This window comes from Adiantum capillus-veneris, chromosome 7 (genome assembly GCF_014529385.1).
Source record: "Adiantum capillus-veneris isolate H3 chromosome 7, ASM1452938v2, whole genome shotgun sequence".
Lineage (NCBI taxonomy): Eukaryota > Viridiplantae > Streptophyta > Polypodiopsida > Polypodiales > Pteridaceae > Adiantum > Adiantum capillus-veneris.
In genome coordinates, this window is record NC_140937.1 from 122,833,793 (window position 1) to 122,859,660 (window position 25,868).

The window sequence follows — 25,868 nt, forward strand, 5'->3', positions numbered from 1 at the left end:
CCAACTTAAGGATGTTCTGGTACAACTGCAAACTGCCAGAGGTGTTTTGGACCAGAGAGTGAAAGCTATCCTGGAGGACCAGACAGCAACTAGCAGAGGACCCCAAACGCGATAACGACAAAGCCTTTACACCTTATCCAACTCAAATATAAAAGAAACTTTTGCACCACATACTCACTTTTTTTTTTGGTGCAAAACTCACAAAAGTGAGTGATCTTAGATTAGTTAGCAACCAAAAATCACCCTGCTCAACCACTCAAGCCAGAGCACCACAACCAACATAACCGTTTCCATAAAGACCCAATAAAACAACCTGAACATGGGAGGCAAGACCAACTAACATAGAACCTAAGTTACAGTCGCAACATGGGTGGGTTCCAAGCTCCCATAACCTGAGGAGTCTACACATGTTGCCACCAAGGAGTCGATGCTGCCACCGATCGCCACGTTGACCTAGACAAACTCGCCAATATGCCAAAGCACAAGAGAACAGACTAACGCAACCAAAACAAAAAGAAACCATACCACACCAAGAGGAGAAACTTGAAATGGCTGAACCGCCCCCTCCACAAGCTGCCCCCGATACCAACACGCGGACCAAGCAGTGACATAGACTGCCGCAATTGAGATCTCCCATGAATCCATCACCGAGAAAATCGCCACAATAAGACACCAATCTTCGAGGTAAAATGCCTCCTATAGACCTTTGCCAGGGGGCCCAACCCTTTGTCAGTCCACAAAGACCCCAACTGTGAGAACGCGAATCCAACCCAACCGCAACCATGAATTGATAATTGCCAAACTCGGTAGTGCATCTCCACCAATAGGCCATTGCAAGGTGGCCTGGCCCTTTTGAAGCTACCTTGGCCGCCAAGGCGATCTTTGAGAGGGAAGACAGGAAGGGCGACCTCCTCCAAAGTTTCAAAAATAAGGGCTGCATGACATATAGCAGAGCATGCCCACGCCCCACCCTGTCGTAGCACCTCCCATGAGCCCCTCAAGCCCCTGAGGCCTCGCAGGGTGAAGGCCAGCGACGAGCGACCTTGCATCACCACCCATCGCAAACCCTAGAATTCTTCACACCTCTTGGATACCACATACTCACATTTTATTAACACTACAAAAACATATAGTGTTTTCAAAAAGAGAGCCTCCTAAAGATCTGCGCCGGCGCAGATCCTTTAAGAGGCCCCCTTTTATAAAAAAAATCACTGTTTTTTTTCTAAAATACTAAGGTAGGGTTGTGAGGAGCTGATATGCTTTGTAGCTATGGCTATGAGATGAGCATGAGCGAGGGCCTCCAAGGCGAGTCTCCGGTAGGGCGGTTGTGGGTCATGTTGAGTTGGGTGTCTTAGAGCCGAGGGGAAAGTGTGAGATCTTGAGGGGCTGGGCAAGCTCCGAGTGCAAGTTTCTTGTAGTCCCGCCCTCATTCTTTCTGCACGCCCCCTGCCCCCCCTTTATTTTTTTCTTCCCGAGAGAGGCTACCCTCCCGATCCTCCTTGGGGGGGAAGATCAGCAACCAGTTTCAGGTGATGGTTCGATTGCATCAATCGACAAGAGCGGGGCGAGTGGTAGACGCCCTTATTTTGGTGGCACCGACCGACACAACAATGCTTGTCTCTTGGGTTGGTGTTTGTCTCACCAAGAATAACATGCATGTTGTTCAATGGTCGGTTCTTTAGTGGATCTGTGGCCTTTTGGAGTTGCTATGCTTCCTTCCATTTTTTTGGAATACTAGTCGAGGAAACAAATTATTGGTGACAGTGGTTGCTCGTTGGTGGCACCTCACAAAGCATCTCGATGATGGGGACTATGGGCCTCGACATTTTTAGGTTCAATCTATGTCTGTTCGGTGTTAGCCGCCCCTGTTCGACCCTCTATGGTTGTCTTGTTGTACTAGCCAAATGGTGTGTATGGTGTTGGTCTGGTTTTGCCTCTTTGATGCCATGGCTCTTGTCGAGCACGGCCAAGTAGTTCTTTTTGGATACCTAATATATCTATAACTCAGTATTGTGAGTATTGCAAAAAAAAAAAAAATACTACATAGGGTTTGCGAGAACTACGTAGGGTTGATGTTTGTTATGCTTGCGAGAGTGCTTAAAACAGGGAGGTTCAGGGAGCCTCTGTGTCATGGACCCCACATTGCCTAGTAGGTTTGCTAATGGCAATGCCATGGAAATGGATCAATTGGAGGATGAGGAGATCGGCCTGGAGGGGTACGTCCAGCTTCTCCTCCCTCAGTTGCGTCAATTTTGCATCCCTCCACTCAATTTTTTCCCACAACGCGACCGTCGTACCCCACTCTAGTCTGGTTTTGCCTCTTTGATGCCATGGCTCTTGTCGAGCACGACCAAGTAGTTCTTTTTGGATACCTAATATATCTATAACTCAGTATTGTGAGTATTGCAAAAAAAAAAAAAAAAACTACATAGGGTTTGCGAGAACTACGTAGGGGTGATGTTTGTTATGCTTGCGAGAGTGCTTAAAGCAAGGAGGTTCAGGGAGCCTCTGTGTCATGGACCCCACATTGCCTAGTAGGTTTGCTAATGGCAATGCCATGGAAAGGGATCAATTGGAGGATGAGGAGATCGGCCTGGAGGGGTACGTCCAGCTTCTCCTCCCTCGGTTGCGTCAATTTTGCATCCCTCCACTCAATTTTTTTCCCACAAAGCGACCGTCGTACCCCACTCTATTCGCAGAGGAAATTGATGGCCAAAAATCTATGCACTGCTGCTGAGGTGGGAGTCGGCTGATGGCAGGGGTGACCCAATTGTGGCAATCAAGAGCCGCATTCAAAGGGGAGAGGCCCCTCAATGGCTTGATGTTGTGTTGTCTTTTGGTTTGGCTTTGGAGATGTCCTATGGCTTTTGCTGTCTGTTGAGGCATATGAGGCCTTGCTTGAGGACGGGTTGGTTAGTGTTGGATCTTAGCTTGAGGATGGAGGTGTCACTACTAGATGTGGATGTGGTGGTGGACACACAACCTTGCTAAATGAGCAGGGTCTTTTTGTGTGGATGCTATATCACATGAATTGACATAGAGTCATCAAAGACGTACTGCACATTCTATGAGTGTGTGTGTGTGTGTGTGTGTGTGTGTGAGAGAGAGAGAGAGAGAGAGAGAGAGAGAGAGAGAGAGAGAGAGAGAGAGAGAGAGAGAGAGAGGCTTTTCACATGCAAACAGAGGGTCTGGACTCTGGAGTCTTTGTTTATTGCATGCACGATGAGAGAGGGGGGGGGGATGGATTAATAAAAGTGGGAAACAAATCCTTCATGGATTTTATTAAGATTCACCCTTTCAAGAAACGCGAGGAGACAAGCATGCAGCAATTGATCCAACACTAACTTCTTGCCTACAGTCAACCTTCAATTTTGTCTTTCGGGATCTTAGTACATTTCTCGTAAAAGCTAAATAAAATTCAAAGAGGATACTGATAGTGAAGAAATGAGTGACTTACAGGAACTTTGAGCTGGGTGTGTTTTGATAAAGTGCCTCTCATTAGCTCGCTCGATTTTATCATTGCTCAAAAAAGTTCGCTCGGAGTTTGGGATTCCTTGCCAGAGGTTAATGTTTGAGTCAAGCTACATAAAAACGATGTGAATAGTTAAACATTTCATCTTGCAATGAAGCGTCACAAAGTGAAAATGTGAAATATACAGTGCACATCATGCAAAAAAGTGCCATACAAAAGTATGATGGAGAGTTGGCACTGTGGTCTCTCCAAAATGTTAAGAAACGGAAGCCATGCCCTGCCCCATAGTATTTATGTGTCGCGCCAAGCAAATACATTAGGAAAAATATGAACCCCAAAAGGACCCTTTAGCTGAAGGGGTGATTAAGCATGGACCAATAGGAAGAGGGTGGTGGCCACAGCTATACCCTCTCAAAAGGTAGGGTAGTAGGGGGCATGGGGGCCTATTTGTTCCCCTCATTATAGCTTTGTCCCCTAGAAAGAGAGAGAAGGGGGGCCGGGGGGGGGGGGGGGGGGGGTCTTTCCCTCCATTTTCATGGGCGCCCATAAAGTAACCCAAAAATTTTATTTTTTTTGAAAATCTCTAAATCTCACTTTTCATCTCCAAAAACTCTCCTAACCAAATACATGGTCAAAAAACTATTTTCTTTGACCAAAATCTGCATTCCTCATCAGTACCCTCTACTCTACCTCTTCTCTCTTCTCTTTCTCCTTGTGCCTCCAAGATTTCCATATGCACCACTTGTCTCCCCCTTTCATCCACATCATTCCTTTGAACTACTTCTTCTCCCCTTGCTCCCCATTGAGCCACTTGTCCTCCTGTCGTCAAGCTTTCTATAGCTGCATCACAAATGGAAGATTTCCATAGCTGCACAACCTATTTCCCCCTTTCATCCACACCATCCATCTGAACTACTTCTTCTCCCCTCGATTCCCATTCAACCATTCCTTCTCATTTCCTTCTTGAAGCAACATGCCTCTTTCTCTAACACCACAACTCTTCTTCTTTTGGTGCTACCATGTCAACCTCCTCCACTTCAAGGAAGCCAAAGGATCAGATAGAAGTGGTTTGCTTGCATAACACTAGGGATTCTGATGGGCAATGCGTTTTGCAAGTGTTTTCTGAAGGATTTTGGATCTTCATGCAACCTGCAGCTATCGGACCTCATCGTGTTCAAAATTGTGGCAACCTTGAGACGAACATTGGAAGGGGAGACTTCTTGGTTTCAAGAACCATAGAGTCAATGGCACAATGGCCATTGTTCAACACGTTTACTCTTGGCGTTCCATGCGCTTGAGAAATGGAAGCTCAAAAGATTTACCAATAAAGTGTAAGTGATAAAACATTTTTGGTTGCTAATTGTAAACTCTTGTTATTTGTTTTCGACTTGATAGTTTGTGGTGTTGTCATAGAAATATTGCCATCCAACTTTATTGAGGAACAACCAATCAAGAGTCTCACAGGAACCTTCAACGCTCTTCATGCTGACATTGGTGTTATGATGCTTCCCAACTTGCCACCTTCAATTCTGCTGCAATGCAGAATGTTCTTCTACTCACACATGTATGTAGAGCCGGCCTTGAAGGATGGATATGGTAAGATCATTGCTCTTGACAAACCTTCAGTACTGAGTCTGGAATGGCCACAACCCGATGCATGGTCACTCTTCTTAGTGAAGGAGAAGATGCTTTCTAATATTTGCTCCTCATTAAAATTTGGGAAGGCTTCTAGATCAATAGAGCTCAATTGGTGCTGCCCTGTACATGTTTTGGTACATCTGTTCAAGACATTGCCATTCAGCGTCACACCTACTATGTTTTGTAAGCAAGAATGTCATGTATGAAGCACTAAAAATGGTATTTAGAGATAATTGGGGATTGGTTGAGGGAGTGCACCAAGGAGATAAATACAAATGTAAGGTGGGGGCTTAAGGTATAGGGATAAGATATTTGAAAGTGTGCACTACTTTGTACCTACATTTCCAATAGAGTGTTGGATGTGTAAGAGTGGAAAATGGATACCCTTACAATCTAGTGTTGCTAATTTTGTGACATTTGACATGCCCATTACTTTGTCAAATGGTGTTTCTGAGATTGTGCAAGTTAGTGAATACTGGACACTAGCCAACATACGGGAACACTTGATTATCTTGGGCTACAAAGAAATCAAAGATGCTTACTTTCATCTCAATCGACAAAAGGTCAGTTTCATTTATATGTTGTCTACATGTGCCAATCGTTAGTATTATTAAAATAATTTTTGTTGTTTCAGATTGGTAGGTGGATGGAGGCAGCCATGAAAGTGCAAGAAGAGTGGAGGGTTGGCAGTGCACTGTCTTTAAGTTGATCTGATAGATCAATGTAACCGGCTCTAATGCCACATTGTAAAGCATTCTGTTTAATGGAAATTCAAAACTTTTTTGTCGTTATAGTATCACCTTCATTGATTAAGTTTTTTAGATTTTGTTTGGGTGTTTGCGTGGGCACCCATGTGTGTTTGTATGTATATCAAAGAGCTTTGGGATGGTATCTTTTTTTGCAACGGGCCACTGCAGGGTGGGGAAGGGGGGGTGGGGGGTGTATATAAAGGGGAGGGGGCTTCTTATTTTTTTGTCAACACTCGAGAGTGAGACAAAGAGAAAGACACACACACACACACACACACACACACACACACACACACACACACACACACACACACACACACACACACACACAAAAAGCTGTCACTGGACAAAAAAAAGCTTAGCTGATGATTATTTCAGGAGCTTTGCATCTACATCTCTATTATGCCGCCCATCACATGATCACACAAACAACTATCACAGTAGAAGCAAGTATTTGGCCTCTCTGCCAAAGGCATGATACGAGTCGCCAAGGCTACCCCATACTCCCAAGTGTGGTGAGTACAGTTAAAATATCCTTGTAGCTGATGACCATAACTACGGTATAGGAAAATCTTCTGAGGAGGTAGAAACTGGGCTAGCAGATATAGCCTAGTTTCTACCTCCTCAGAAGATTTTCCTATACCGTAGTTATGGTCATCAGATAGTAGATATAGCCGATCTGAAAAACCAGGCTTTATTGAATGCTCGATATAATAATACTTTGGCCCTAGACCCACTGCTTCAGTAAGCATCGCCAATCGGATATTATTCTTGAAATGTTCACGACCCCAAAGTGTCACTCAGGTCACTCGGTCCTGATATGTCCACCACTTTGTTTGGGAAATAGAGGTTCCTAACTGTGGGAATAGATGATGTTCATAACGGAGTAATGTTGCTCGACGTAGAGATTCATTTGACATAAAGAGATGTGCATTGGCTATGAAAAAAACCTCGTCATGACTGTAGGCCATAATACACCAACGATGCAAAATAGATGAAGAATGCCAAACTCTGGAGATGCTACTCTATACCTGGGGTTTTATATTTGACCAACCATCTTTAATAAAACCATTTTTGAAATAGGAAAGTGTGCCTAATATTGTGTTGTCTCTCACATTGTAAAAGGTGCTTTTTTTCACACTATTGTGAGGGCGGAAGCTTAGCATAGGGCATGGATAGCAGGTATAAATACCTACTGTACTCGCTTCTAGTGGATAAAACCGGGCTTTGACTATGGGAATTAATGCTATCTTAAGTTACCATAGGTTGAGGTGGACTGTCCGACTTGGCTTCACATTTTTTCGGTCACATTACAAATCTTTAATTTTTTGTAAGCATGGCTTGAAGTCCTTCTTGCATCTACTGCACGCCACCGCTTAGGTTTTTGAGGAATGGTCTGCGATGATAGTCTTCCCCGCCATTTTTACCTTGAGCATTAGGTGCTAATATGGTGGAATCTTACCTGTTAACCTCCGGATCTTGGGCTGTGGGGGATACTGGTGTATGTGCCTGGACTGACTTCCTCGATTGTGGGCATAACTTGTCCAACTCCACTGTCGCGTCTGCTATAGAGGAGCATCAACTATATAAATAAAACTTCTAAGGTGAGTTATCATACTCACATAGTTGCGTGCTCTGTTATCATTTTTCAGCGTGTGTTAGTTCAAAATTGTGCGTATTCTATCTACTGGTTGCTGTGGCTCAAATATGCCGAAAAAATCAGAGAAAGCCATTGTGGAGGCGTCATCGTCTCCTAATCTTCAGGTTAACAAAGACTTTTTTTTTTGATTCCTGTATATTTAAATGGAATTTTTTTTTTGCTCTTAAAAAAACCTAGGTAAGTAGACTGCTTTCTCTTGCTCCGGTGACTGTTCTTAAAAGGTTCATGGGGAGAAAAGTATATGGTAAAGTATGGAAATTTTTGACAAATTGGAATGGGGGTTTTGCTTTGACTAAAGATGTGTTTTGCTATGTAAAGTATTGGGAGACTGGCTCGGGAACATGGCTCTTCCTGGTTATGAAGAAAGCGTATAAAAAAACCAGTAACTAATGAGTAATGATTGATGGAAATAAATAAGAAAAAGGGGACTGTTTACCTGGTTTTTTTTGTCCTGTAATTTTTTTTGAAAAAAAAGCAGATTGCCAGGTGTATGTCTTATCTATTGACTGCATGAAAATGAGGATGGTGGGGTATTAAAAAGACATGAAGGGTATATAAGGTAGACTCTGGTAATATTGTTACTCAAATGGGTAATGTACTCATGAACGGTGTACTGCAGATCTGAAAATAACCTGTCTTACACAAAAAAATGAGATATATGTGAGTGGTTGGATAAGTTTGGTGACGTTGCTGAGGTTATTTCGGTAAAAGGACTTACCCGGAATTAAATCTCTTACTAATTCTGGTGCCTATTTTATTAAAAAAAACTACTTAAGAGTATTCAGAGGTCATTCAAAACTGGTTTTCTTTGGAAATACTGGCCAGGCATCTAATATTACAGTAGGGTATGTATGGTTTTGCATACCCGGTTGTAGGAGTAAATAATGTTTTTTCAACTTAACTCGAACTTTTTTCTACAAGCAAGATTGATCTTTTTTACCGGTAGCCTATTGTACTGAATCGGCTAAAAAGGTTATTCTGAGTACTGGCTTCTGGTATGGTTCCCTATATGCTGACTGCACATACCGGACTGAGGTTGAATAAAATGCAAGTTTCTAATTTACTGGTTTTTTTAAGCATTGTCATATACTAGGAAGAATAGCGGTAGGTTCTGATTAACCTATCACTAAGTTCAAAGAGGTGACAGATTTCTGATGACAGAAGTTAGGTCGAACCTTGTCTACTCAATTCTGTGAGGTCCCCACCCCGCCATATCAAACAACGGATCTGATGGTGAACCTGGTGGCCACTAGATCTATAGCGAAAGCAAACAAAGTGGTTCAGGGTTCAGCTAGCGGATGATCTCTCATCACAAAGTGAGTCTAGCTCGAGCCTACTAGCAATGAGATCTAGCTCCACCTCGCAAGGGAAGCGTACCTAAACTATCTAGCGATCCTAAGACCCACCTTCCAAGAGGAGAGAAACCCCGAGTGCCTTTTTCCCCATGTTTCAGAGGCACATACTCTCGAGATTTCACCGCTCTAGGGGCAATGAGTATTACTAGTATCGAATTAAACACTATGGGGACAGAGAGTTCCCGACCAATCAAGACCACCCTTCTCATAGGCATTGGCAACCTGAGCCAAGCCTCCACTTTCCACCCCCACACTCACACTTCCTTGTGTGTCCTAATTACTACCACAACAATTGTTCAACATAAAGATTCCTTGATTAGATTCCGAATCACATTGTTCGTTAAGACAACCCTTCAACCAGTATTGCAAAACGGCACCAAGACAGTATTCTAGTAAAACTTATTCATTAAAATTCCAATGTTCTGGAGGTACATAACTTAACTTGAACTTTTTTATAGGAGTAAATAATGTTTTTTCAACTTAACTTGAACTTTTTTCTACAAGCAAGATTGATCTTTTTTACCGGTAGCCTATTGTACTGAATCGGCTAAACAGGTTATTCTGAGTACTGGCTTCTGGTATGGTTCCCTATATGCTGACTGCACATACCGGACTGAGGTTGAATAAAATGCAAGTTTCTAATTTACTGGTTTTTTTAAGCATTGTCATATACTAGGAAGAATAGCGGTAGGTTCTGATTAACCTATCACTAAGTTCAAAGAGGTGACATATTTTTGATGACAGAAGTTAGGTCGAACCTTGTCTACTCAATTCTTTGAGGTCCCCACCCCGCCATATCAAACAACGGATTTGATGGTGAACCTGGTGGCCACTAGATCTATAGAGAAAGCAAACAAAGTGGTTCAGGGTTCAGCTAGCGGACGATGTCTCATCACAAAGTGAGTCGCCGAGCTCGAGCCTACTAGCAATGGGATCTAGCTCCACCTCGCAAGGGAAGCGTACCTAAACTATCTAGCGATCCTAAGACCCACCTTCCAAGAGGAGAGAAACCCCGAGTGCCTTTTTCCCCATGTTTCAGAGGCACATACTCTCGAGATTTCACCGCTCTAGGGGCAGTGAGTATTACTAGTATCGAATTAAACACTATGGGGACAGAGAGTTCCCGACCAATCGGGACCACCCTTCTCATAGGCATTGGAAACCTGAGCCAAGCCCCCACTTTCCACCCCCACACTCACACTTTCTTGTGTGTCCTAATTACTACCACAATAATTGTTCAACATAAAGATTCCTTGATTAGATTCCGAATCACATTGTTCGTTAAGACAACCCTTCAACCAGTATTGCAAAACGGCACCAAGACAGTATTCTAGTAAAAATTCTACTCAAACTTATTCATTAAAATTCCAATGTTCTGGAGGTACAACATCCCTCCTCCAGCGAGAGTTTACTCCTCCCGTTTCGCCTAGCTGCCCATACAACTAGGTTTGTCCACCGCATAAAAAGCACGACATGGACACTCCCACCGCATAGAAAGCAAGACGTGGGTTCCCACTGCATAAAAAGCAAGTCGTGGGTAAGGCCCTAAGCTAGTAACTCTAGCTACTGCGATATCTTCGCGAGCCGCCCCCTGTGATCAGTAGGGGGGTCAGGACTAGTTCAACATTAGAAGTAGAATGAACATGCTGAGCTAAATCTTCCCTAGCATACATTCTTTCCTATTGCAAACAGTATATCCGTCAAACAATTCTTTCCTACTTTAAAATTTAATAAACAAATGAATTCAAATGCCGTTGTTTCCGTTGGATTTCTCCAACATGTTCGGGGATGTGTTCGTTTCCTAACTAATCGTATGCAATGTTAATTAAACAACTTGAAATAAAATTTAGTCACCTACCTCTTCCATTTGCTCGTCAATGGCCGGTGAGATGGCCGGCGCTTGGTCCTCCAAGGGAGCTTTCCCCTTTTCGTTCACATTGCTCGTTCCTACCTCGTGGTCGTGGGCTCCACCAAAGCGAGTCCTCTTAACTGGGGCCATTTTAAACTCACTACTTTAAATAATTATCTTGGAGAAAAAGCTAATGTCCGCAAGTGTCATATCAAGCCAAATGATAGATTAGCAACATCAAACAATGCCTGCTACATGAGAGGTTTAGATTTTTCCATATTGCAATCATTATGGATGATGCATATTCCTATGGGAACCGGCTCTAAGGATAATTACTCGACTTAGATGATTAAGAATAATAAGGTCTCATTAATAGAATTACCAGGATTATGAATCATCATAATTAATCTCTTTCCTAGCAATTAGAGGATGCAGGTTCACCTCATGCATATGTGTGAGAAAAATTAACTCTTAGAGACTTAATGACGGGTTTAATTTTACCTTAATTACATATGAATGCATAAGAGAATGGATCTAATTTAGCTACATTGTTAATAAAAAAGTGACTTTCATCAATCTACACAATTACCGGCTTATAGATTAATCACTATGCTACCTAGAGAGAGAAAATTCTATTAATCATGCACTAATCACTAATTAAGGATGATGAATGGTTGATAATTCAGCTATGGTGTGATGATTACATAATAGAATATGGTTAAAGAGAAATTAGAGAGTAATTATAGAGAATTACGAGTAGGAATAAGCATAATAGACGAGGAATTTAGATGGTAATGAAAAGGATTTGCAGAAAGCATTAAATAAACCGTGGTTACCATGATTAAGGGCTGATAATCCTCTCGATTCTCTGATTTAATCAAGCCTCTTGAGGGGAGAATTCGACAGCACCTCCCTCCTTGCTTCTCCTTCAATGGATGTGTGTACCGGCAACACCTCCCCAAGGTGTGTGTAGGTGTGTGTGTGTGTGTGTGTGTGTGTGTGTGTGTGTGTGTGTGTGTGTGTGTGCACTGGCCTTGAAATAGGCCTCCTCATGCTGAAAATTGACCTGGGTTGCTAAATGCATTTGGGAGCTTCTCCAGTTAAGCATGGCAAGTTCAGTTTCCTACCCACCAAGTGTCAGGTTGGCTAGGTTAACTGACTCTGAGACTTAGTTACTGGTTTGGCAGCTTTCCTAGGACTCCCACAAGGACAAAAGGAGGCCCCTAGCTGCTAAAGCTGATCTGGAGTTGCCTGGGACCTGTTCCCACACAGTCCCGGGTTCCGGTGTCTCCCTGCTCAATTTTTGAAAAAAATGATTTTAGGCTAAAACAGGTCATACGAATTGGATTTTGATGCCGTAAATTGCTATACGGAGCTCTAACTACGGTGAATTGGCCCGAGTACCTCCCATATTTAGCAGCCCAAAATGCATTTTTTTCAATTTCGGGGTACGGGTGCAGTTTTTCGAAACGATCAAAACTAGATGGGTCGGGTGCCAAAAAACTTACTGTTTTTGGAATTTTTTTGCAAAAATTATTTTAATTCACATTTGGGAGCTTTAAAATGTTCTAAACATCATGGCACTGACAAAATTCGGAAAACTGCTAAAAATAGTAACTTTTTTCATTATGATAATTACATGGTACACGGTGCTCTTTTTGGTCGGGGTCAGAGACCTTACAACCTCCCCAACGTAAAAAATTTGAGATGTCCTCATCTCAAGAATGTGTTTGGGTAATCTTTTAAGAGCGTTGGTTCGTCCTCCCAAGTTGCATCTTCTTCAGGGTAATCCTTCCACTTTACTAGATGCTCCGTGATAGTTCTGTTGCGTAACTTCCTTTCCCTTGTTTCAAGTACATAGTCAGGTTGGAGCTCGAGAACTCCTTGTGCTGGCATGACTATCTGATCTGAGTCCAAGAAGTGATCAGGGTTAGGAATATAGGGTTTGAGTAAGCTGACGTGGAATACATCATGAACCTTTAAGTTTGCAGGTAACTTTAGCTTGTAAGCTTGGTCACTCACAACCTTAATGATCTCGAATGGTCCACAATACCTTGGGCTTAGCTTCTTATATCTGCCTAGAGATAAGTTACTTTTCTTTGGTCGGACTCGCAGAAAAACCTTATCCCCTTCTTTGAAGGTTCTTTTTGAACGGTTTTTATCTGCATAGTGCTTCTGTCTATCCTGAGCGGCTTGAATGTCCTGGCGAATAGCTTAGTCTGTGCTTCCATATCTTCTAACATCTTCCTAGATGCTTCTACCCTGATGGTTGGATCTGAGAAGTTCAGTGGTGCTAAACATTCTTGTCCATAAAGAGCTTTGAAAGGTGACATTCCAATGCTTCTGTGTTCGGAAGAGTTGTAAGCATACTCCACCAAAGGTAGATATTGTAACCACTTCTTTGGCTCTTGCGAACAATAGGCTGTGAGAATGTCCTCGATGACTTGATTAACTCTTTCAGTTTTCCCATCTGTCTGTGGATGATACGCTGTACTGGAAGCTAATTGTGACCCAATAGATTGGAAAAGAGAAGTCTAGAATTTTGATGTAAACTTGGCATCTCTATCATTGACGATACGCTTGGGTAGACCATGTAGCCTAAAAATCTCCTTGATGAATACCCGGCTAACATCTGAAGCAGTAAAGGTTGTCTTTAAGCGTATTAGATGAGCCACTTTTGTGAGCATATCAACAACCACAAAAACAGAATCATAACCTCCTGTAGAAGGTAATCCTGTAACAAAATCCATACTGATGCATTCCTATTTCATCTGGGGTATGTCAAGAGGTTGAAGTTGTCCTGGTAATTTGATCCTTTCAGCTTTTATCCGCTGACAAGAGAGACATTGCCTCACATAGCGAAGTATGTCTCCTTTCATTCCATACCAAAAGTAACTCCTCATGACAACATGAAGAGTCTTAGCATAGCCTAGATGTCCGAATGTAGGGCTATCATGTGCTTCATACAAAATGCCTTCTTTAAGGCTGGATCTCTGGGTACACAGAGTCTATGTCTGTAGTAAAGACATCCTCCCATAAGAGAGTAATCTTTAGCTTCAGGCATCTTATTCTGCTGAACTAGTGATACTATACGTTGGTACTCTGGATCTACCAAGGATGCTTCTTTGATTCTATCCCAGATAGGATTATTTGGAGTAGAGATAGCTTCGAGAAAGGATTTTTGGCTAAGACCATCTGCAATTTCATTTTCCTTCCCTGGTCTATACTTTATGTCAAGGTCATATTCCTGTAATAGCTCTATCCATCGCCGTTGTCGCATATTGAGAATAGGTTGAGTAAAAATCCATTTTAAGCTCTTGTGGTCTGTAACCAGCTGAAACTTGCGCCCAAGAAGATAATGTCTCCATAACTTCAGTGCATGTATAACCGCTAAAAGTTCCAAATCATGAGAAGGGTAGTTCTTCTCGTGATCCCTCAGCTTTCGTGAAGTATACGCCACTGGTCTTCCTTCTTGAGTAAGAACTCCACCTAGAGAAAATTTGCTGGCATCAGTCGCTACTTCAAATTCCTTACCGAAGTCCGGAAGCTTTAAAATAGGAGCTGAGACCAAGAACTCTTTTAGCTTAGCAAAGCTAGATTCGTGCTCGGCCTTCCATTCGATCCTCATTCCTTTCTTCAGGAGTTCCGTCAAAGGTGCAACAATACGTGCATAGTCCTTGACAAAAATCCTGTACCATCCCGTTATCCTAAGAAATCCTCTCACTTTGCTGACGGTAGGTGGTTAAGGCCAATCAATGATATCCTTGACCTTGTCTGGGTCCCCTGAAATTCCTTCAGCCGATATGACAAATCCAAGATAGTTGACCTTTGGTGAGCAAAAAGTGCACTTGCTCTCTTTAGCGTAAAGTTGGTGTTCCCGAAGGAGATCAAGTACTTTGCGAACATGTTCTTCGTGGTCTGCCTCGTTCTTAGAATAGATCAGAATAACATCAAAGAAAACCAAGACAAAATAATCCAGGTAAGGTCTGAAAATATCCTGCATAAGTCGATTGAAGCTTGCAGGAGCGTTTGTTAGACCAAAAGACATTACTCTGAATTCGTAGTGTCCATACCTAGTATTGAAAGCTGTCTTTGGAATATCTGATTCCTTGATCCTGATTTGGTAATACCCTGACCTTAGATCAATCTTTGTAAATATTTTGGCGCCGTGGAGTCTGTCCAAGAGTTCGTCAATCCTTGGAATTGGATACTTGTTTTTGACAGTTACCTGGTTCAGTGCACGATAATCTATGCATAACCTCGAATGAATCCTTGCTCAACGAGTTGCCTAAGTTGTTCCTTGAGTTCGATGGCCTATGGAAGTGACATTTTATAAGGTCTTTTTTGAAATAGGTTCAAATCCACGGATAGTTTCAATCTCATGATCTACTTCTCTGTGTGGCGGAAGATTCGTAAGGTCTTCTGGGAATACATAATCATACTCTCTCAACCAGTTTGGTCGAAGTGAGGTATCTGCTTGGTCTACTTTGTTGAGCTTTATCGCATAAATGTGCTGTCGCTTCTTAATCCCTTCCAAAGTCTGCTGGCCTTAACTAGAGTAGCCCTAGGTCTCCCATTTTCCCCTTGGATTACATCTTCATTACCCAAGTTATCTGTAAAGGTAAAGTTTCATTGTGCACAATGTATGTGGGCCCTATTTTGCTTTAACCAATCCATCCCTAGTATCCCATCAAAGAATCCTAAGGGTAGGGTTCCAAAGTGGGAAGAAGTTGGGTGTCCCCCTAAATCAAAGTCGATTTTTCCTGCAGAATGTTGAGATACTACTTCCTTGCCGTTTGCTAACTCTACAACTAGCTTGCTTGTTGGATACTTATCTAGCTTAAGCTTCCTCATGCATCTGGGTGAAAGAAATGAAAGAGTACTACCACAATCTATAAGGAAGTTAACTTGTTCACCTCTGAGAGATCCTGGCGTATGAATGACTGCGTATTGCTCGCAACCCTTGGGGTTGTCAACTGCAGCATTCAGGGTTGCTCTCTCCACTGCTTCGTCACCCACAGTTGGTTGTACCATTGCAGCATTCACTCTAGCGGTAGCTCCACGCCCTCGCCCTCTGTTCATCCTTCCATGTACTCCTCTTCCATTAGCTTGGCCACGCCCATGGGTATGGCATTGGCGTTGGTTGCTTGGATGTTCCTGGGGCACTTGGATCTATAATGTCCATACTCGCCGCAACCATAGCATCGAACATTTGGGAACTCCATGGTTGTGGTGGTAGCCACAATAGGACGCTGGTTATATGCTTGGTTGGCTGGTGTGTTATTCCAAGCAGTTGTACTTTCCCTCTTTGCCCAATGATTCCTCCTGTTCTGATAGGTTGGATAAGTTTGGTGACGTTGCTGAGGTTATTTCGGTAAAAGGACTTACCCGAAATTAAATCTCTTACTAATTATGGTGCCTATTTTATTAAAAAAAACTACTTAAGAGTATTCAGAGGTCATTCAAAACTGGTTTTTTTTGGAAATAGTGGCCAGGCATCTAATATTACAGTAGGGTATGTATGGTTTCGCATACCCGGTTGTAGGAGTAAATAATGTTTTTTCAACTTAACTCGAACTTTTTTCTACAAGCAAGATTGATCGTTTTTACCGGTAGCCTATTGTACTGAATCGGCTAAAAAGGTTATTCTGAGTACTGGCTTCTGGTATGGTTCCCTATATGCTGACTGCACATACCGGACTGAGGTTGAATAAAATGCAAGTTTCTAATTTACTGGTTTTTTTCAGCATCGTCATATACTAGGAAGAATAGCGGTAGGTTCTGATTAACCTATCACTAAGTTCAAAGAGGTGACAGATTTCTGATGACAGAAGTTAGGTCGAACCTTGTCTACTCAATTCTGTGAGGTCCCCACCCCGCCATATCAAACAATGGATCTGATGGTGAACCTGGTGGCCACTAGATCTATAGCGAAAGCAAACAAAGTGGTTCAGGGTTCAGCTAGCGGATGATCTCTCATCACAAAGTGAGTCGAGCTCGAGCCTACTAGCAATGAGATCTAGCTCCACCTCGCAAGGGAAGCGTACCTAAACTATCTAGCGATCCTAAGACCCACCTTCCAAGAGGAGAGAAACCCCGAGTGCCTTTTTCCCCATGTTTCAGAGGCACATACTCTCGAGATTTCACCGCTCTAGGGGCAATGAGTATTACTAGTATCGAATTAAACACTATGGGGACAGAGAGTTCCCGACCAATCAGGACCACCCTTCTCATAGGCATTGGCAACCTGAGCCAAGCCTCCACTTTCCACCCCCACACTCACACTTCCTTGTGTGTCCTAATTACTACCACAACAATTGTTCAACATAAAGATTCCTTGATTAGATTCCGAATCACATTGTTCGTTAAGACAACCCTTCAACCAGTATTGCAAAACGGCACCAAGACAGTATTCTAGTAAAACTTATTCATTAAAATTCCAATGTTCTGGAGGTACAACATCCCTCCTCCAGCGAGAGTTTACTCCTCCCGTTTCGCCTAGCTGCCCATACAACTAGGTTTGTCCACCGCATAAAAAGCACGACATGGACACTCCCACCGCATAGAAAGCAAGACGTGGGTTCCCACCGCATAAAAAGCAAGTTGTGGGTAAGGCCCTAAGCTAGTAACTCTAGCTACTGCGATATCTTCGCGAGCCGCCCCCTGTGATCAGTAGGGGGGTCAGGACTAGTTCAACATTGGAAGTAGAATGAACATGCTGAGCTAAATCTTCCCTAGCATACATTTTTTCCTATTGCAAACCGTATATCCGTCAAACAATTCTTTCCTACTTTAAAATTTAATAAACAAATGAATTCAAATGCCGTTGTTTCCGTTGGATTTCTCCAACATGTTCGGGGATGTGTTCGTTTCCTAACTAATCGTATGCAATGTTAATTAAACAACTTGAAATAAAATTTAGTGACCTACCTCTTCCATTTGCTCGTCAATGGCCGGTGAGATGGCCGACGCTTGGTCGTCTAAGGGAGCTTTCCCCTTTCCGTTCACATTGCTCGTTCCTGCCTCGTGGTCGGGGGCTCCACCAAAGCGAGTCCTCTTAACCGGGGCCATTTTAAAATCACTACTTTAAATAATTAGCTTGGAGAAAAGAGCTAATGTCCGCAAGCGTCATAACAAGCCAAATGATAGATTAGCAACATCAAACAATGCCTGCTACATGAGAGGTTTAGATTTTTCCTTATAGCAATCATTATGGATGATGCATATTCCTATGGGAACCGGCTCTAAGGATAATTACTCGACTTAGATGATTAAGAATAATAAGGTCTCATTAATAGAATTACCAGGAAGATGAATCAGCATAATTAATCTCTTTCCTAGCAATTAGAGGATGCAGGTTCACCTCATGCATATGTGTGAGAAAAATTAACTCTTAGAGACTTAATGACGGGTTTAATTTTACCTTAATTACATCTGAATGCATAAGAGAATGGATCTAATTTAGCTACATAGTTAATAAAAAAGTGACTTTCATCAATCTACACAATTACCGGCTTATAGATTAATCACTATGCTACTTAGAGAGAGAAAATTCTATTAATCATGCACTAATCACTAATTAAGGATGATGAATGGCTGATAATTCAGCTATGGTGTGATGATTACATAATAGAATATGGTTAAAGAGAAATTAGAGAGTAATTATAGAGAATTACGAGTAGGAATAAGCATAATAGACGAGGAATTTAGATGGTAATGAAAAGGATTTGCAGAAAGCATTAAATAAACCGTGGTTACCGTGATTAAGGGCTGATAATCCTCTCGATTCTCTGATTTAATCAAGCTTCTTGAGGCGAGAATTCAACAACACCTCCCTCCTTGCTTCTCCTTCAATGGATGTGTGTACCGGCAACACCTCCCCAAGGTGTGTGTAGGTGTGTGTGTGTGTGAGCCTGTGTGTGTGTGTGTGTGTGTGTGTGTGTGTGTGTGTGTGTGTGTGTGTGTGTGTGTGTGTGTGTGTGCACTGGCCTTTAAATAGGCCTCCTCAAGGTGAAAATCGACCTGGGTTGCTAAATGCATCTGGGAGCTTCTCCAGTTAAGCATGGCAAGTTCAGTTTCCTACCCACCAAGTGTGAGGTTGGCTAGGTTAACTGACTCTGAGACTTAGTTTATTTGCTTGGCAGCTTTCCCAGGACTCCCACAAGGACAAAAGGTGGCCCTAGCTGCTAAAGCTGATCTTGAGTGGCCTAGGACCTGTTCCCACACAGTACCGGGCTCCAATGCCTCCCCGCTCAATTTTTGGAAAAATTGATTTTAGGCTAAAACGGGTCATACGAGTCGGATTTTGATGCCGTAAATTGCTATACGGAGCTCTAACTAAGGCGTACTGGCCCGAGTACCTGCCATATTTAGCAGCCTAAAATGCATTTTTTTCAATTTCGGGGTATGGGTGCAGTTTTTCGAGACGATCAAAACTAGACGGGTCGGGTGCCCAAAAACTTACTATTTTTGGATTTTTTTGGCAAAAATTATTTTAATTCACATTTGGGAGCTTTTAAACATTCTAAACATCATGGCACTCACAGAATTCAAAAAACTACTAAAAATAGTAACTTTTTCCATTATGATCATTACATGGTACACGGTGCTCTTTTTGGTCGGGGTCAGAGACCTTACAAATTCTTTTTGCTTAACTTCTTCTGCTGGGTTCTTTTTCTCATTTAAAGTATATAGGCACTTGGCATTACCTAACATCTTGCTAGTAGGTTTGATCTCGATACCATAGGGTAAATCATATAGTGACCTTATGTGGATCCTGGCTGGTTAATCTGATGTTTTTAAATAACAGAAGTTTTTTTTACGGATTTAACTAAAATGATACTCTGAATTTACAGATTACTTCAGAGTTATTTCCCTAGCTTCTGATAGTTGATAGGAATGAATGCATTATATGGTAGTTGAGTATGGCATATAGTTCCCTCTATCTGGGCATAACCGGATTTTTTTTTGTTGTTGGACCGAGTCTAAGTTGGCTCACTATGACTAAGTGGTCCAATATATTGTAGTATACATTTGTTAGCTGGCATACGGCAGCAGTAGGAATGACATAACATAATAGTAAGGATTTTTGGGAATAATGGTTATGAATTTTCTCTAAGAAAGGGGTATCTCAGTTAGGTAATAAGTGGTAAAAACTAAAAGTTTTTTTGGGGATATCTCAGCCCGATTATAAAACAAGTGCCGAATAAAAGGTTCTACTACAAATGTTGTTGATATACAAGGAAGTGGGTAGTTTTGATCTAGCTTAAGACTACTTCAAATGAAATATAAGTCACTCTTATCTAGTTGAGGATGAAGTTCTGGAATTTTTTTTTAAAATTTCTACTTAAAACTCTTTTAAAAAAAACCTTAAGATTGGTAATAAAATGCAGTTTGAGAAAGAATAAAACAGAATTTATGGTTGCTCTATGGGGTTGGGTGCCGTCTGTATCAGATTGGCTGAAAAGCCAAGGATCTTCGTTTAAAAAAAAAACCTTTTTTTAATAAAAAAGAACAAATTTCAAGTTAAGGACTATGTTTTTTTTTAAATGGTGACATGGATAATAACTGGGATGCCCAGCACCACTTGCGTACAGTCCCGTGCTAACGAACTGTTTTCTTGTGGCTGTGGGTGTAGGTGAGGGCTACCTTCCTTGATTAAAACGTCCAATTCTTAACAAATGGTGGATCTCTTAGTGTGATACAAGATTTCCCAGACTTTGGGTTTAAGGATTCTTGAGCTGTATTTTGTTATCTTCATTACCTTGTACATAATTTATTTTCAACTACAAATAAATTATTGTGCAAAGACACTGTACTTTTCTAGAATTGTTGTCTGTGAACAGTTAGTGTTCTTTTGCGTATATATATATATAGATTTAGAACTGCTACACACACAATAAACGCAAAAGAGAGATTGACTTGACAGTTTTGTTACTGCTCCCTCTATGCCTATTGTCCCTCCATCGAATAGCCTCTTCTGTAGAGATGCAGCTGCTTTAGAAGTAGTAAAGGAATTTCAGAAAGACCTTTGTTCACTCTGTGAAGCCTCGCTTTTCGACATGGTACCGAAATTCTCTAGGGCCTTTCCTTTTTTACCGTCACAAGTTGAGGTAGAATCCTTGGGAGTAGAGCACAGGTTGTGGATGTTTCCGAATAAAGGATTTCTTGCACCCATATCCATGGAAACTTGGGTCTTCCTTGCCAACTTGGACCCTTCTACTTAAAGTTAAAAGGGATGCAAACTTAAAGTTCTAAAAGGGATCCAGCTCTTGGACAAAGGGGATCTGATTAAAGCTCCTTTCAATATGAGTTTCCTTGATGATAAAAAATGTAGTTGGAATACATGGTTCTATGCAAGAACTAAAGGAGTGATGACCTTTAGTAAAAGCAATGCTAATTACTACACCGAGATAGTGTGGAATGTGTTCAGGCCTTACCTTAAGTGTGCTTGCAGATTCTTAGACCCCAAAGCTTCTTGTGAGTCAAGCATAATTTAGTTTGACCATGCTATTTGGTATGCCCTCAAAAATCTGCCTAGTATCTTTCCTAATAAAGCAGAAGAATTTCACCTTTCCCTCTTTTGTTCGTGCCTTGGTGGACAAGCGAAGGATCTGGTCTTAGCTCAAATTGCCTTTATTCAGTATAGATCGATGATGCGTGACACCCTTGAAGATCTTGGATCTGATGGATGTGGGACTCTGCTAACCACTTATGGCGGCTTTAAAGGTATCAAAAGTATAATTGGCCAAATTAAACCGAATATTGAAGAAGATGAATCTCAAGTTTCCAAACGTCCTACTACTCTTGTCTCTCCGGCGGCGTCTTACACCTCTTTCTTAACCCCCTCCTCGAGTGAATCTGTGTTTGGAAGAGGGAGAGGTAGAAGTTATGTGAGAGGTAGGGGAAGAAACCTACCAGTCAGAAACCTTTTGGATATGTAATATGCAAGATCGATGGATTGCTTGCGGAAGACGTTACCTACCTCCAAAGGAAGAAGTGTGTAGTAAGATTTTCACACATTGCTTGTTTACAAGAAAAATTTTGGATTTCTTTACTCCCCAAGCTGTCTTTGCAGAATGTTTTGGACATATTTTTGGGTCGAATTTATTACTAAAGGATGTGATGATTGGTTGGAAATACTCGCCGCCTATTAAGAATCTTTTTTATTCCAATGAGTTTCTCCATAATAATGAGATAGCTATCTGCTCTTGTCATCTATTTCAAAAATTCTGTGAAAACTTCACTGACTTTGGTTTACACGTTTGTACATCTAACTTAGAAATCATTTCGGATCCTCAAGTAAGGAGTCTATTGAGTAATGGCTTGAATCATATTCCTCCTTTTCCGCTAAATCCTCAAAGTGCCTTATCAGCACTACTTGAATGCCTGGCCGACTTGGCCTTAAAACTCCAAGTGGAGGTGGAAGTTCACTTCCAACTTACATCAACACTCAAAAGAATTTTTTGGAAAAAGATCAGTCTTTTGCCACAAGCATGGCTAAGCACTGATACTACCTGGCTTACGCCAAAAATGAAGACCTCTATCTATGATATCAAAAAGAAATGGCTCATTATTGGCCTAGATAAAGCCTCAAACACTGCATCCGTTATATGTAAAAAATTGGCATTTGAGGCTGCCAGTTCAAGACTTAATAGTAATGACTTCCATGTTACTCCCCATAGGGAATGGTTCTCCATATATACTGCTATGCATAGTTCAGTCAAGCTTGGAGACTCCTATCAGCTTGATATATGCAGTATGTGAGATTTCAAGTTATGCATGACAAATGGCACTAAATTTATGCTTTGTGGAGTCAGACGTGTTCCTAAACTGACTAGGAGTTTGGTGTCAATTGGTCTGCTTGATGCTCTAGGCTATACTACTGTTTTTGGCAATAGTTCTTGGATGGTGCATAAGGCAAATTTGGTTGTCATAAAAGGTCACAAATTTGGATCATTGTACTCTTTATATGTCTCCTTAGTCAAAGAGAGTTCTATCTATGTAGCCGAGCAGCCTTCTCCAGAGTTGTGGCATAGCCAACTAGGCCATATGAGCCAAAAAGGAATGAAAATCCTTCAACGTTTAGGCTACTTACCTATGTTAAACTATTTTGATTTCAGTTTATGTGAGCATTGCATTTGTGGCAAGGAAACTAGAAAAACTTCCTTGCCATTACACCGGAAGTTGGGAAACCCTCTAGACTTGGTTCATAGCAATTTATGCGGGCCTATGCCACAGAAATCTCTAGGGGGAGCACTGTATTTCTTGACATTCATAGATGACTCTACTCAAAAGGTGTGGGTGTACCTCTTGAGTGGGAAAGACAAAGGGTTTGCTACATTTCAAAAATTCTTAGCCATGGTTGAGAACCAATCTGGTAGAAAGCTCAAGGATTTTGAAACAGACAATGGTGGAGAGTATGTCTCCACAGAGTTCAAGAATTTTTGTAGTAAATAAGGGATTTGGTGATAATTTACTACGCCGTGCACACCTGCTCAAAATGGCATTGATGAGCGTATGAATTGCATGATTCAAGGAAGAGTCACAAGCCATGTTATCTATGACAAGTTTACCTCATGAGTTTTGGGGAGAGGCTGTTATGAAAACTATACACATGATCAATAGATCGCCTAGTACTCCGTTGAATTTCAAGATTTTGCAAGAGATGTGGTCATTCCCAAAGAACTTTACAAGAAGCTAGATCCCAAGTCACACATGTGCATCTGTATTGGTTATGGTGAAGATGGAGACATGGGATATTGTCTCCGACACTCAAAATCTAGAAAGATTATTTGGAGCTCATAAGTGATATCCAATGAGTCTAAAATGCATAGACAACCTCTTAAAGAGATTGAAGATCGGAAAGTCAAATATGAGTATGTAGCCTCCACAAGTTTGGGAAAGCTAACTCAGTCTGCTGGTGAAGTTCCTACCACTAGTAGTGCTCTAGAAAGAGCGGAATCTAGTAGTCAGGAAGTGAGGAGATCTATACGTGTATCTTGTGCCCCTGAGAGATTTGAGCCAGGATAGGAAATGTGTTAGTCACTGACTGTGATGAGCCCACTTGTTACAAAGGAGCTATTCAAATGGAAGATAGTGTGAAGTGGCAGCAAGCTATGTAAATTGAGTATAACTCGATTGTGAACAATACGACATGGGACTTGGTTGAATTTTGAGAAGGCAAGCATGCCTTACCTTGCAAATGGGTTTACAAGAAGAAGTTTACATCTTATGATCCTAGACCTAAGTACAAGGATAGATTGGTTGCTAAGGGATTCAAGCAGCAAAAGAGAGATGATTTTGATGAAATCTTCTTGCCAGTGGTCAAGATGACACATTGAGTACAATGCTTGGCCTAGTAGTCATAGACGACATGGAGCTTGTCCAAATGGATGTGAAGATAACTTTTCTTCACAAGGATCTCAAAGAGGATGTTTACATGAATAAACCTAAAGGTTTTGAACAGCTTAGCGGGGAGGAGCTTCAATGTAAACTCAAGAAAGCACTTTAAGGCTTAAGCAGGGTTCTCGATAATGGTATCAAAAGTTTGATGCTTTTATGCGGTCCTAGGGTTGTAAAAGGAGTTAAAAGGATCATTGCTTGTATACAAAGAAATTCATTGATGGTTCTTTGGTCATTCTCACTTTATATGTAGATGACATTAGGAAATTTTGGAGGTCATTTGGAGGGCCTTTTAGGAAAAATAGAATTTTGACTTTTCCTCTCTAGAAAATAGGTGTGGTAAAAGCAATTGTAAACTTGGAATAACCATTCAAAAAGTGCACTTACAAGTAGATTCTTGCCACAATGTCATAACGGCCATGATGATTGAAGAATAAATCATTTTGAGTTGCATTTAATGAACGTCCTAGAATTGGAGGGAGTTTCCTGTACATGGAATGTATGACTAAAGGAAATAGGACGTATCCTTCCAAACGTGCTCTCTCCTTACTCTCTCACTGTCTGTGTACTGACCTTAAAGAAATCCTCCCTTTCTTGCACTGTTGCATACATGGCTTCTTCTTCCATCTCCACAAATGTCCTCCTTAAACGACCCTTCTATCATCTACACATTGACGTGATCCCCAATATACGCCACTGTGTAAGCGAGGCAAAACTAATATCAAAGTGACACCGATCATGATAGAGAGACTCAGAGTAGAGGGAGCAAAACACTTAGATATTCGGACAAAAGGCTCACTCTATCCATTGAATCCCATGACCAATGCTTTCTCTGCATTTTCAAATCCCACTAACTTATTGACCTTTGCAGGTAATTGAGAGAATGGATTGCTTGGCTACTGTAAAGCTCTAAACAACAAATCAGAAACTTATAAAGACATGGTGAAGCACCAAGAAAATGAGATTTAGAGACTTTCAAACTTGCATTATGAGGACCAAAAGACTGTAATGCAGTGCACACAAGAATCATAGGTCTTGCGAACAAAGGTATGGTCATTACAAAACAAAGAGACAATGCTGGGCACTTGTGTGCGAAAGAAGAAACTACGGAATCTTGAAATGTTGAAGGTAGGCTCTGGCGGCCTTAAAAGAATCCAAGCATTGAGGTGAGCATTGTTGTCATAATAATCAATATCTAATTCTCCTAAATGATTTTCTCATATTAAACTGATCATTTAATGTGGGGAAGGCCAGGGGAGAAAAAGCTAGAATATTGGTTAAGCTAGCAGACCGGCCACAGTAGGGATCCAAAGGAGGGAAAATAGGGATCCAAAGGGGGGGCCATCTACAAAAGAGCCATGTGTAACAATGGGCTAAAAAGACCCTAAGGTTCAACCCATTAAGACTTCCAAAATGCTAAGGTTCCCAAATTCAAAGGTTGTGTCCAAAGGTCAACCCTAGGGAAAATTGGATGCTTTGTGTGTGCCCTAAAAGTCTTTGCACATCCCTACATGGGAGGGGGCGAGCCCTAAAGGTAGGGGATGAGAGAGAAAGCCACACACACACTTAGGCTCCCTTTACACAAAGGGAATGAGGGACACATGTCAGCTCCCTAGGCCAGATGCCCACAAGGTGTGCCCAATTTCTATTGGATGACCCCTTGAAGTGGACCAATGAGAATTAAGCTAGAGTAAATCTAGTTTAATTAATTTAAAAACATTTAATAAAAGAAACCAATGAG